The sequence below is a fragment of the Amblyomma mixtum genome, chromosome 3, assembly GCF_055824585.1.
Source record: "Amblyomma mixtum isolate Tamu chromosome 3, ASM5582458v1, whole genome shotgun sequence".
NCBI lineage: Eukaryota > Metazoa > Arthropoda > Arachnida > Ixodida > Ixodidae > Amblyomma > Amblyomma mixtum.
In genome coordinates, this window is record NC_143014.1 from 41,314,789 (window position 1) to 41,329,768 (window position 14,980).

Consider the following 14,980-nt stretch of genomic DNA (forward strand, 5'->3'; position numbering starts at 1 on the left):
TCTCACACTGTGCTCCATGGTCCATTCACCTGCGCCACGTGACCGAATATGGCGCATTCTCATTGGCCAGCGGATGAAGACGGCAATGCTTCGTTCTCATAGGTCAGCAGGTGATAACGTCATACCCTAGTGGTGATGTCATTTAGTTCTCTGTTATGTGTAGGCCCTGAAAATTAGGCATTTGCCTACAAATGCCGAAACACGCCTAATTGCGACCATGCTTACGCAGAAATGAAGCGTCAGGCGTAGGAAACTAAGGATGTCATTTGTTGAAGCGTGCGTCTAGAAAGGTGAGCTGTCCGTGCATGACTAATGTGATCAATCGCTCGCTGTTCTTTCCTGTAGGGGCCGTGCTGTGATGCTGATATTAGCCACTTTTTTTTTAAATACCATTTGTCTTTGCTACTTAACATTATAAGGTAGTGCCGTCGCGGCGGCTCATTGGCTTTGGTGTTCGGCTGCTGATCCCAGTGTCACGGGTTTTATCCCGGCCGCGGTGGCTGTATTTCAGTGAAAGCAAGATACAAAAACGCACATGTGTTGTGCGGTGTCGGCAAGCGTTGAAGAACCTCAGTTGGTCTAAATTAATCCGGAGCCCTACGTTACGTCGTCTCTCATTGCATGTGCGCCAATTCGGGACGCTAAATCCCACGCTCTGCAATAAAGGGTATTGCTAAAATCTGTTTTTTTTTTCCCTTAAGCGCCTATGTTTCCTCTCCTCGAACCTCATATCTTATTCAAATTGAATTTCTTTAACGCCTAGATTTCCGGGCAGTAGTTATGGTAGACATGGTACTGCTGCTGGTACCACTAGGTCCAAGCCAACGTGCGCCCATCGCTAGTGCGCCCATCGCTGTAAAGCAGTCAACATATTTCGCAATAGCGTTTCAGCGAACAAGCAGGCGAGCCTCTTCATCCACATGGCTGGAGGTTCTTAGCCCCATGAACCGTTGGCACGGGGGCCTCAAATTTATCATTTTACAAAGTTACAACCAATGTCCTTAAGGTGCCCTTTATGGTAACTTTGAGCTAACCGTGTGCGGACGTGTCCAGTAGAGAAACTGCACAATTTGAGCACACTGAAAACGTTTGAAAAGAGAAAAAAAACAACAAAAAGTTTGCAGCTTTTGTTTCGCCTTGGCTGCGGCAGCAGAAACGAAAACACCTCGCCGTCCGCTTATCGACACCGCAAGCAGAGCCAAAACAGCATAATGAAACGCCCCCGAGTGAAGTGGCGACTCGCGCGGAAAATGGCGAGGTAAGCGTGGCGACGAAGCTGCTTGCTCGGCAAACCTCGGTCGTCGGCGGAGTAAGAGAAAAAGTTTGGAGGCGGCAGGACGCACGCGGTCGAAAAGAACGCCACGTTTGCTATAGCCGGGTAAGTGATATCACCGCCCAGTCGGCGGCGGCAACAGAGTTATGTTGGCTAGAGCGTCCCGATGCTTCTGGCAAATTCCACAGAAGACTCGACTAGAAGAGAACGGCGATAGGCAAGCGTTCATAACAATTGTGCTGGCTTGGCGCCGAGAAGGATAACGATAACACCAGCACGTCGGCCGCTGGCATCCAAAAAAAAAAAAAAATACGGGACGTGGTAGTGTTTGGTTGGTGGCAACCTTTCAACAGCTAATGGGTTCTAACGTATCCAGCTTTTCAAGCTCACACGTGCTTTACTGCTATGTGTGGCTTTTTTCCCCTCCGACAACCCTTTTTACGAGCATATTCTCCCTTCGATAAAAGATGAAGAGAAATTACAGGCGTGCACTCCTTGTAATATTAACTAGACTTTGCTATTCGTACTTAGTACAGACTTCAAAATACCCGAAGCTGAACCATATATATAGGATCAGTTTACTTTATGATAAGTAAAACAGAGTGACGCAGTAGGAGGCCTGCAAGTTTCCAGTTTGGAGGCTGAGAATTTCTAGATCATTATGTTCGGCCATTTGATCACGGTCAAGTCGCAATTACTGCTTATATTCAGGCTAAAGTCACAGTATTGCTTTATTTTAGACCAGGAGATGTTTAGTTCTTAGCTTTCTGTCAGGCTAGTATTGTCGCGAAGTACAGAACACACACTCTGAACTTGGGCGCACTTGGACAGCACGCAGTTCAATTCTGAGCCATCGATTCCAGCATTTTGCTGTTGTCGTTGGCACTAGTCTTGAGCGGAAGACGACTTTCTGTTGAAGCAGCGAGGTTACGAAATAAGAATGTCAATTTTCTTTCGGATGCGTCTAACATGCGAACTGCATGCATCATAGTGTGGTATTAAGCGCATTGGCTTGCACATCAAAGGCTGTAAAGTTGCGCAAGAAATGAAAACGCAGAAACAATTATGCCGCCGTGCCCTTGTAGCCTGCCTTACCGAGCACCTGTCACCCTGCACTTCTTTGCGCTTCGGCTGTTTTGTCATTACTCAGTTTCGATATCTCGAGCGTTTATCGAACTGCTCCTACTTGTCCGATGAAAGCTAAGTCCAGAGAAAAAGAGTTAGACGCAAGAAAGCCGGTGAGATCATCCACCAGAATATTCTGTCCGCAACTGCTTTTCGGCGGGTAGATAGAAGAAGAAAGAGCAGCTCCGCAAGTGCTCTTCAGCAGGAAGAATATCTCAGAAAGGCCTCCACAGCTGCAGTATGATATTCAGCAACCGGCCACAAATGGAATTGCTTCTGTGGGGGAAGTCTATGCTGGAAGAGTGCACTGAAAATGGTGCAGCGGAGTTCCTGATCGCGCACCTGCGCAGGGCTTCATCAACCGGAGGAGGGACGGATGTGAGCGCGGCGAGGGCCAGAAAATGGCGCGATACAGTCGCGCTCTGCGCGAAGAATTACGGCTATGCGCAACATCATTCTCGAACGGAAGCCCATAAAATGCACTGCCAGTTAGAAAACACCGCGCGCATTCCTCTAATGCCTCTGCTGCCGGCTGAGGAGAAAATCGCGCTGACGTGTTCCTTTTGATGGCCGCAGGTGGAGGATGAGCAGTCGTGGCAGACACCTTGCGCTCGTCCCGTGGCGCAGACAGGCAACTGTCGCCTTCACACGATCGCCCCTTCATCGGAGGGTTAAGACATCGCGTGGATGAAAGGGGCAAACAGGACAGCAGCTGCGAAATAGCAGCGCAGGTTAAAAGCGACGCCTGCATTGCGCACCGGCTGCTTCAACTGCTGTCAGTTGACGAGGGAATTGCCGGGGCGTCTGCGGTGATGCCAAGGCAGGTGGCGCCTTGGCATCGGTGGGCATGACGTCAGGGACCACAGTCGAACGCCTACGGAATGGTGATGATTGCATCTGCAGAGGTCGTCTGGGGGGAGCGCCAAATCAAGACTGAATGGCGCATTAAAAGAGCACAGAGCGGAAACTGCGAAATTTTTGAGAAGATTAAGAACGGCGCCCGCTTTGCCAACCTCTTCTCCGAGTTAGCTGCTCGAGCCGGAAGCATCCGGGTACCAAAAGGAAAAGTCGCCCCTTTATCTGATGTGGTTCAATGACATGTAGGGCCGGGTGCTGCAGGACAAATATATGGGAAGCGCTTACGCGTTCGGTAATTTCCTATGCCCACCACGATTAAACGAAATATTTCCAGTCATCATTCCACAACACCGGTCTGAGGGAAATTTTCTTCACCTTTTGCGCAATATGAGCGAGCATTTCAGTCTTTCACTGCAACAATAATCGCCGCGTGCTAATGATGCTTTTTGTTGTCGTCGCAACTGTTGTTGCTGATATAGCAATAACTGTGGCGGGGAAATTATTTGGCTTTACTGTGCCGTCATCATAGTACAGTGCGATCTCTGTAACAGCAGAAGAAATGACGTCACCAACCCGGGGTCTTAAGTTCCCACTAATGATAATGACCCACTGAATTGTACACCTTCCAGCCGGAGCAAATTCAGTGCCTTAGATCATGTGATCCCGACTGTCGTCGGGATATCACTCCCTGGGACAAGGCGATGAGTCGTCTTTTATTTCCTTGTCACTGTGGATGTGTGAAGTTCAGATCAGCTCATTTATGCATTGATTCACTTAAGTACCATACCAAGTGTGGCACAGAATAGAGGCAGTGCAGCAAGCGATCACAAAGTGCGGGACTAGTGGGGCCTCGTCAAGCGTCCAGAAGCACATAATGAGTCCCCCCCCCCCCTTTTTTTCACTCTTTGGGATGTAATCGAGTAACTTGCCTCCCGATAAAAAGTGCAGCTTTGCCTGCTTCCGTTCACTCCCTGCGTATCTTGACGCAGGAAATCAACAACTGTGAAGAGACGTACAATTCGGTTTGCACGCAAGTTTGAAGCGATGAAATATACGGCGAGAAAACAGCTTCAGCCAACTAAAGTTCGCGGTTGAGCCAGTCGAGCATCACAGCTGAAGCAAAAAAAAAAAAAAAAACTGGTGGGGGTTTAACCCATTTAAACCGAGTAAACTTGCGAATGCGGGTGTCCATTGCTCAATCGGTGGGGACACTTAAACTCCGCCTTAATGGTGTGACGCGATAGCTTTAGTGGGTTAATGCCCCCATATGCAGAATTCGTCATTGTCAGTCAGTCAGTCAGTCAGTCAGTCAGTCAGTCAGTCAGTCAGTCAGTCAGTCAGTCAGTCAGTCAGTCAGTCAGTCAGTCAGTCAGTCAGTCAGTCAGTCAGTCAGTCAGTCAGTCAGTCAGTCAGTCAGTCAGTCAATAAATAAATCAATCAATCATTTATTCAGACATGAACTTGTATCCACAGGACATGCCCACGAGATGAGACTTATACTTAACTTTCGTAGATCACGGCGAGTCCTCAAACCACTACCAGTGCAGTGGCGCAGCATAGAGTTTCTTACTATTACCTAGAGGGAAAGCTGGCAGCCCGTCTATGGGAGTTTGCATGGCGACCCCTCGAGACCACTTCAGCCAGCATGGGCGCTCAAAGCATCATGGGGCGGTGAGCTACTTGTTGCGGAACTGCAACTTTTGGCCAAAAAATAATAGAAAAATAAAGTTGTTTGATAACTACAAACGTCCTAATATTCAATATCTTGTCTAATGATTGCAACAAACGAGCAGAAAAGCATTTAAGTGCAAAGTTTGCCCAAAATAAGAGACGACTCGCTCTCCTATTGGCCAAGTAGTGAACACTATAAAAACTAATATTTCGTAATTAACAGGCGCGTTTTTAAAAGGAAATATGTTTTCAAAAAAAATTTAGTTGCTTAAATATTTCAAAAGGTTTTTTAATGACATTTTAGAAAAGTGAAAGTGTTTATTGGCGTTGTGTGTCGTTGCGGTTTCACTACTATGGTTTTTGCACACTGCATTCGCGCGAAAGTCGTCTGCGCACACACAAACAGCGTTTTCGGAATGAAACATGTTAGTAGTGTCACTATGTATTCCCGAAAAACTACGATTGTCCCGCAACAAGTAGCTCACCGCCCCATGATGCTTTGGGCGTCCATGGTGGCTGAAGTGCAGCGCCGCCAGCTTTCCCTCTAGGTAATAGCATAGTCCTTCAATGCTTTTTTCTGGTCACGAAACTCCCGCCTCAGTTTCATATAGGGTCGGCGCTGGCCGCTAGAGGCGCCGCTGGGCACTGGAGGGCACCGAGCAGCGGCGCAGCCGCCTGCCCGCCCCAGCCGGCTTTGCATCACGCGAGGTATTTTCACCCGATTACTCGAAAATTTCAGCGACAGTCGGTTTAGCTTTCCTTCCAATCTAGTCTAACGAGAATATGACGAACTTTAATCAGGGAGGAAATGGGAAATGGGAAGGAAATGATGACGTAGCGACATACAGATACTTCTCTGAAGCAGACGATTTGTGTAGAAATGCGCAGCTACTTGTTTATTCTCAAAATGGCCCTGTTACATTTTTGAACGTGATGCAGCACACTAACGCCCTGTAGACGCGATAAAAAGCTAACGATATTGCCAGAAGAAAGCGATACGCGCTACAAAGACAGTTGCTTGTCTCCTGCCTTCGCATCGCTGTTTTCGATCTCAAATCTTGAAGCGCGTAACCGCTAGCTTGCAGTTGGCGAAATACGAGCAGAAACATGACCGCAGTCCCCATTCAACACCTCCCAACTCTGGTCTGACAGCTCAAGCGTGAGTCCGCTTTCAAGAAGCGTATACATAGCCGGTGGTTTTGAATTTATAAGGCAGCTTTCTTGTGGGAACTGGGGCCACGCGATGCCCTTCCGGGCTCGAAAGTAAGCATATGATGGCTTGCGCAACGGGCTTCTTATTTTGCCCCTTTTTGTCGCAGTTTTAAGAGTAGCAAGCATGACCGTGATGGCTTGATCAACGAAAGACTCCGTGCTCACGGCTGCATATATGTGACACATAAGGAACGCGCGCTAAGTTTCATCGTGTGATTTTTGCTTTAATTCAGCTTCCGCATATGAAAGGGCTCTGTCATTTTTGGCTGTCGTGTATCTAAATCACTAAATCAGCATTCGTGGTCGTTGCAAACATGCGAGGCAATGATTTTCAGCGCATTTGTTTCTTAATTCACGACAATTTTTTTTAACTTAATTCTTCTTGAACCGATTACAGCTGACACTGTTGTCAGCTTGTCATTAGGAGCCTTGTCATTAGGAGAAACATGAGAACTGCAGCCTTAAAAATATATGCTCCTGTCACTAAATTCGGGACCCCCGCGGTATCCCCTCTGTTTTTCCGGCGCCGGTCGTCGGAATGGGTGGACGGCCTCACCGCGTCCTTCAGAGCTTGCGTCTCCTAAATGCCAAGGACGCAGTCACGCGGGGAATGACCGCATGCGGCTTATAAGGCGATGTGAAAGTAATTTTGTGGACGGTGCACGTGAGGGTAAAAGATACGGCGGCAGTGTAAGCGCAGGGCCGGACAGAGCATTTGGGCTAGTCGATGCGTGCAGACGGGAGCGTGCATCAGGCAAGGACGTGATCGGCTAGCGATCGGGACTACGATCAGAACCTACCACGTCAACCCTCGTTACCCCGAGGCCCCATGATAAGCCAACATCAGGCTCTGGTCCTCCAACGTCCTCGCCACTGAATCAGCCCCGCAACGACCTACCCTCCTTCGAATAGGAGCTTGCCATCCCTGCAGATAAGCACTCGTTTCCCCTCTATATTGACCTCTCCTTTTTTCCCCTCCCTACATACCTAACTTTCAATTGTTTTACGAGCTAACGTCTTCAAGTCCTTATTGTAGCTGTCACTAGTTCTGTAGGCATTATTCTGATGTCTTATACTTCGAACCCTTACGTTTAACTCTTCTGTATTTGTTCAGTTGTGTATTCGTTAGTGCCCTATCTTCTTTGACTTGGGTTCATTTTTAAGCTGATGTAACAGTGCATTGTTTGTAGCAGGCATCTGTTTTACTAACTGCCGTACACCTCATGCATACGGTCAGCGGCTCATCAGTCGTGGACCATATCTCTGACCTGTGTGTCTCAACCAAATTTTTCTTGCATGCTAAGAGGAACTGTTGGCAGTTCTCCCACCCGAAAATTCTATATGACTGGCACAGTAGGCGCATTGGCCTAATTAATTGGCAAATTCGTAGGTGTCAATTTACCACCGGCCAAACCTATTTTTAATGCTCCTCGTAATGCAGTTCAAAAATTGTATTTTATTTGCAATACTCACTGAATAAAAAAGCTATTATTAATTACAAACGTACATATTTTTGCGCCATCGCATCCAATCTGCAAAAAAAAATGGAATTATACACAGTAGGCATGAGAAAACTAAATATGAATAACTGATGAAAAGCAATAGCAAGTCAGTGTTAACAGACAGCCGTGTTTATATGTAACAAATCAGTGACATGTAGTATTGCAACAGCACGTGGCAATCCAGGGAAGCGATCGTCTTGTAGTAAACCTCATATATACAAAGCACAATAAAGCAATCGTCAAATCTGCCAGCTGACTCGTGTATGCGAGCAGAGAAAAATAGAATGTCTTGATTGACAATGCAAATATAAAAGATGAAATTAAAAATAAAATAGTGGTACAATTAATATAGAGAATGAGAGTAATGTTCAATGCACTTACATAGAAAAGAAATTCATGCTAACATTAATGCCTTTATCGAGGCCAGTATTGTGACAGGAATCCCTGACCATAGCAATAAAAGCAGCCAAACAAGAATGAGGTGCAGGATGATTAGCAAGCAGTCTGCATTTGAACTCATTCCCCAAAACGAAGAGGACAGTTGGTGCTAGCACTTATGAGATGAAAACTTTGAGGCTAACAAATGTTAAGATAAAATTAAGAACATTTCAATTAGCAGATTCGGAACATTTCAGTTAGCAGTGGAAATTAAGATGATAGCGGCAATTACAAGACAAAACAAGGAGTTGCATGAACTGAAGAGCAAACACAATCTGATGTTTTATTTTACAATTCTGCCAGACGCCTTTTAGCAGCTCAAGCAGCAGTGGCCAAAGTACAAAGCGCTTATGCATACATGCGCATGTGTGATACATCTATACATCGAGCTGTGATGAACAATAAACAGATATAACAGCTTGCATCGGCAGCAAGGCATGTGAAAGTTCTACATGGTCTTGTGCGTTTGCCGAAGAACATAGGGGATTACCCTTTTGATGCACACAGCAAAAATGAATATTACGCACACAGCAGTCACAAACAGAGTAATGAAGCTTAAGTCAAGAGGAGCAAATGAACATGTAATAGAGAGAGCAGACAACCCGTGTTTTGCAACAGAGTAGATATGAAGAAACATTTAGCAGAGTGCTGCAGAGAGTCAGGTGAACAGACAGAGCAGCAGGCGGTGAAATTCGCACTCTGATAACGAGCGGCGACGCTTTCTGACCGGTCGCGACAGCGCTGAGCTCGCCGAATGATGCCCTTCAGTGCCCCGTGGCGCCGCGCCGCGGCAGGCGCGGGCGGTATATGAACCTCTCCCATAGAGTTACGGAGGAGTTTCGTGACCAGAAAAAGCATTGAAGGACTATGGTAATAGTAAGAAACTCTATGTGGCGCAGCGGTTAAGCGATGCTCCACTGCACTGGAAGGGGGCTGTTTCTATCACAGCCACCTACCGGTGGCTGTGATTGTGCGACCCATGTTGCTCTTCCCGAGCAACCTCTCGAGACCAATCGTTAACTGCCACCTGCCAGGGAAGGTTGTGATGACGTCACAAGGTTACGTAACCTAGGTGACGCGACATCCTTCTCCCATTGGCTACAGCTGGCGCGACGCTCCTCCTAACTTACCCGAGCTTGCCTTAGTAAGTCGGGTAAGCTCGGGTTAGTTCGGAGCCCAAGACAAGACAAGAAAGATGACAAGATTCCTGCGCGGGGTTGGTACGCCTGGAGTAGTGGCACTAAAATGTGAGCCTTGCATCGTCCTCAAATGTTTATCACGTTTGATGGTTTAAAGCAGTTAACAGCAGCTAACGGGCAGTAGTTGTTGGCATCTATATTCATCATGGAACCTGGAATGCACACAACAGAAATCAGTGCGTATGGATGCGCCCATTGGTGGCGAGTATCCATCGACTTTCGTTTGTCCTGCATAAGGCCCCGATGTCATAACACAAGGCACGGCCTCACGCGGGCAATGTCTGCCTTCCGCATAGCACATTCTCCTCCCTCACACCTATACAGCTTGCCCTCTCCTCCGGTCTTTTGGGAGAACGGTGGCGTCGCCACGCACCGCAAAGAAATAGCTGGGTGCCGGGAAACGACGCATTGTGTACAGCTCTACGCTTTCGCTCACGACAAGCAGACATCCCCTTCTTCTCTGTTAGGCATAGTGTACACACGCGCAAAGGCATACGAAAATAACGCAACCATAAACTGGCGCTCCGTATAGAATGGCGGTTGGATGCATGCCTGTCGGTGGAAGGTAGACAGTTCCATTTCTTGATTTCGTTCCAGGAACGATGGTAGTGGTAGTGGCCTCGTATGGGAACTACGTTACGCGAGCCATTGTTCCGATGCTTCAAAGGAAGCGGGGGAGTGTGCGACCTTGGCTTCCAGTCAGGGCTCATGATGCTGGAGATGACGACACGTTTACTTGCTCATTGGTTTGCTTGTTCTCATTTTTTTCTTTATATCAATAGAACGCCGTGACAATAGAAACTTTTAGCTACAGCAAATGTCTCGTTTTCCCGTATTCATTCAAGCGTGGCGAAACAGCCGATTGTACATTTTAGAACGCCTGATTGAGCCCCAAGGAACACACAACCATTTGCGCCATGCCACTTTCTGCGCAGCTACTTGTTCGCAGCAGCAGTACCTTTCTTTCACGATGGCTTCTGCGCTGCGACCAGTTTTCCAAGTTTCTCTGCGGCGAATCAATGCCATTTCAGGAATGTATCGCATTTTTTTTTGGCATACAGACTGCGTACTATGCACATTTAAAAGTTAAAATTTTGCGCTTTGGGGATTATCTACAGATGCAGGCTATATGGTGTTTTTGTTTTCAAAATACCACATTATAAGATGGGGTTCTTATCATAATTCTGACTGCCGCCATGTTTCTTTCGCGGTCACAATTGCGGTATGTTTTCGTCGCCAACCTGCAGCCTACTGCTTTTACTCGTTCTTTCTGGCGCCTGCTAGCATCTTGGCTCCAGAGAATACCGTTCGCGTGACCTATCTCTAAATAAAGCATGCAGGTAGCCATATAGGCATCTGACTTATATAACACAAGTACTGCTGGTGGTGGAGGTGAATTTTTTTTATTTAATTAAAAGTAACAGTGACTGGGGGACCGGTCCTCGCGAGCGGGGTCCTCAGTCCATGAATCCCATTGCTTCTGCTATCTGCGGGCCCACGCAATCAGACGCTGCTGATCGCACAGGCTAGAACTGGACAGAGCAGTTTCAGGTTATGAGGTTGTGTATCGGGGGTTGCAAGTGACCCAAGAATCTGGAATTTTTTTTAGGTCAGCCGCACGCATCAGCCATGGCACAGAGTAGGATAAATAGTGGTCAACGTAGACTCGTAGAGCAACTGAGGAGACACACCTCAAGAGAAGCCAGCTTCTCCGAATTCTGAGACTCATTCTGACACACACACCCTCACTCCTTGGCTCCAATTTTTGCACGAACTAATACCTATAAGCATAGTTTTTTTCCGAGGACTACCAGTGAATGGAATTCCCTGCCTTCGCACACTTTCGCAGCCAGCGACTTTGTTAAAGAACTGGAGCGTCAATTCTTGCACTGTTTATTGTACTTCGCTCGTTATGAAATTTTTGTGTGAAATTTGTTTCTGACCAGCTGCATGCTTGTTAATGTGTACTCATGTTTTTGCCGCGGATGCCCCTCCTGCCTGGGCCATGTATATGTATGGTCTGCAGTATCTGCAAATAAATAAATAAATAAATAATTGGACGGCAACTTCAGCACAGACCGCTGACGACGACAGTGAGAGTTCTGAGCCGTCTGACTGTATCCATCAGGGCTTGAACCGTGGTCCACCGACAGTGATGCGACAGCTTCCGAAGCTGGTGAAATCGTGTCCGAACAAGAAGCTCCCCAAGCAGTGCGACCACGTTCCACGCAGACGCGCCGCCTCCCAGCGTACCTCAAGAACTTCGTGACGTGATCTGAGTTCTGCGTGTAAGCAGAACAGCGAGCTTCTGTCCCGGAGCAGCGCACGTGAGAACGCTACGTGAAGAATAGAGCAATGACCAATGACCAAAAGAGCAATAACCAGCAGTCGTGCATAAATCGTGTTCTTGACTACATCTTGTTCCTGTCGTCTGCGCCGACCTCTGGCGTGGCGCAGTAAGGAGTTCGTCTGGAGCTGACGCCACGTCGTGGCGACCGTGGTGTGGAAGGATGGGTGGGGATATGGAAGGGTTCCTCCTTGGAGTCTATAGTGTTTGAGGATGTGCGAGTATGCGCGTGGAACTGTCGTTAGTGCGTCGATGAGGTGTGACTGCCACTAGTCTGGTGCACAGTCTGTAAATTCACGGGCGAGTGCGTGCAGGCGCTCGTTGCCAGTAAGGGGCGCGTGACGTGGAGCCCAGACGATGCGTACGATGGGATCAGGAATTTTGCTTCGCAGGCAAGCATGTGGTCATCATCATCATCATCAGCCATCATCATAAGTAGACATGTTCTCTTACCACTTCCAGGGCCTGGCTACCAGTCGTAAATGGCTGTTCCCTTTCTAGACTGTCGAAAATGATTTTCATTTTCTGTACATTAATTTTATGCCCACCGTTTTGCTCTGCCTGTCTAAGTCATTGATCATGCTTTGCAGTTCATCGCCTCTGAGTGACATGTGGTAGTGCAGAGGAAGCACGGTCTCGATGCCTTCGAAGAGAAGAGCGTCCGCCACGCTGAGTCCTCCTAGGATATTGTAGTGCGCCAGGACGAAGTCCTCGACTCACCGATTTCGCCTATTTTTGTCTGAACCCTGCTTGGCCGGTGGTAAGCTGCACAGGTATGTATGTGTGTAATACATAGTTCATTTGTAGTGTTAATTAATGGCAAATTATTAGTGTAATCAATGAAAGTACGCGCCCGCGTGTGCATGTGCGTGCGTGTGCGTGCGTGCGTGTGCGTGCGTGCGTGTGTGCGTGCGTGCGTGCGTGTGTGCGTGCGTGCGTGCGTGCGTGTGTGTGCGTGTGTGCGCGCGCGCGCGCGCGTGTGTGTGTGTGTGTGTGTGTGTGTGTGTGTGTGTGTGTGTGTGTGTGTGTGTGTGTGTGTGTGTGTGTGTGTGTGTGTGTGTGTGTGTGTGTGTGTAGGTGGGTGCGCGCGCGCGTGCGTGCGTGTGTGTCGCCATGGGTAATTTGCATATGGTTACACCCGAGAATATGGTTGCTACACAGTTAACAGGTGTTTGCCACGGTGGGTAGGTTGTGATGACGTCACTAGGTGACGTGACATAGGTGGCAGGTGAACAACCTGCTTTCCCGCTCACAATTTCGCTGACGACGCCAGATTTTCTGTTGACTGATTGCATGCATAAAATGACTGTAATAAGCACTGTGTCGTTATTGAATTCAATTAAATTCGTCTATCTTCAGTGCGGTTACCGATGATTCTGAAGGTCCCCTGGGCTAAAAGGTGCACTCAGCAACTTGGCGAGGCCCAGGGGCCTTAGTACAAAACAGCAGTCAACGCAGGTTATTGAACAATAAAAACTACACACTCATCAAGGTTGAAAGAACATGTACAAAGATATTAGTATCAAATACACACATCATTAAAAAGAAGCTATTATTATACGGAAGCACATAATACAGGACAATTGAATTCATTTAATAAACATAATAAAAAATCATAGATCAAAAAGAGCTTTCAGCACATCTGTGTGACGCGTATCGTTTCAGCTGAGGTTACAAAAAAAAATTTTTAAATTCTTTCTTAGATGAAGAAGAATGTTGGGTATTTGTTGAGAAGTGGTGGCAGGTTGTATTAGGGATTGAAACTTGTATTGGGTGCGGAAATAGGGAACTAACCAATGTGGAGGGTTTCTAATGCATAAATTTGTTCCCTGCTGTAATGACGCCACAAGTTTAAGAAAATTTGCAGATTTTTTTTTTTCGAGGGGGGGGGGGGGGGGAATAGAGCCGGTTTAACAACTGATGTTCATAACTGTGCGTGAATCTAATGATGCCGTATTTCGGGAATAGGTTTTTTGTGGTATGGTTGTCTGTCTGTCAACGTTCGCCAAATGACGTAAAACTGATAAATCTATAGTGCCTCATCCATGGCACGCAAACACACACAACACACAAAATACATTTGATATACCGCTTTAATCTAATAGCAGTATCATGAATAACTGGTGGCGCCTGTGGACTCCATACCTGGTGCGGACAATCTAGTACAAAAAAAATTATCTACATGATTTGAGCTCTGCGGTCCATACACCGGCTACAGACTATCGTCCTAGAATTAAAGTATACGATCTGGATAATAAACGCAGCTAAATATTCTCCTTAGGCGACAGTCGGAATTCCAGCGGCCATATTAGGTACCACGCCTAAGCTTTCACGTTGCTTAAACCGGAGGCGCTGCTTGCAGCTCGCAAAGTGGTCATGAGGCCCACGAGCAGCGATAACTAACCACCTGTTCCCGCCAAATGCACTGCGAGCAACGCCCAAGCCGGTGCCTCTCCTGCTCATGTTCTTCATCTGAACCTAGCCGCGGAGACAGCTGTAGCTTCACTGTGTTGCGCAAGCCAAAGAATCCCAGTAGAGCCACTCACTTGCCCGGATTTCCTGCCATGTTTTCGGAAAAAAAGCCGAGGGGAGGGGTAGGGAAGCAGAACAATGGCTCTTTTCTTTTCTCTTTCTTTATCCTGTCTGTTTTTTTTTCTTCCTACTTTCAGCTACTCAAAGGCAGCAGGAATGCAGCTCAGCAGGGGACCCTTTGTCGCCCGCCGGCAACGAAAGCGACGTGACACGACGACTACATATGCATGCCCCAGCGAGCTGGAGAAGGCGGATTAAAGAAGAAAACGTGTTCACATGCGATTGATACGATGCCGAAGATGAGAGACAAACCCTTGTGGGCATGTTGAGCCTCCCGCTGCACCAAACTGCGCGCTCTGTAAAGCTTTTGAGGAAAAAGTCCTCCGTTGTTTATCTTTCGGCAACTCTTGTTGTGTGCATCGCCTTTCCGCTTGATTTTCTTTTGCGATGCGTCGGCTCATCAGGGCGCGCGTACGCGCAGCCAGCAACGCGACAAGCTGTTGTCAGACCGCCCGAGCCACAGCAGGCCGTTCGAGCTGCGCAGCGGTGTCTTACGATTGAACAACGACAACAAGCGTCTTTCGTAATGAAGCGTCGGGGGCGGGGGGGGGGGGGGGGGGGGGGGGGGGAATCCTCTACGAGACCACCGCCTGTGGCCCGACCATATGCAGTCAGGAGAAAACAGTGGCCAAGTACGACTTCCCGCCGCATACACTCGCCGGGAGTCGGCGGCGCTATTTTGGTGTCACGGCCGCCACTGGCGCAAGCGCGCGCGCTCGGTATAGACGCGCGGGTTTCGCCACGGCGATGACGGCGACGCGCC

At 47.9% G+C, this 14,980-nt stretch overlaps 1 long non-coding RNA gene across 1 annotated transcript; it reads left to right on the forward strand.

Moving 5' to 3' along the window:
* The first annotated feature begins 654 nt into the window (after window positions 1-654).
* On the forward strand, window positions 655-14,745 carry LOC149349865 (uncharacterized). Its single transcript, XR_016289422.1, has 3 exons — window positions 655-1,378; window positions 12,216-12,398; window positions 14,295-14,745. It is a non-coding gene; the product is annotated as an uncharacterized LOC149349865 (long non-coding RNA).
* The last annotated feature ends 235 nt before the right edge of the window (window positions 14,746-14,980 follow it).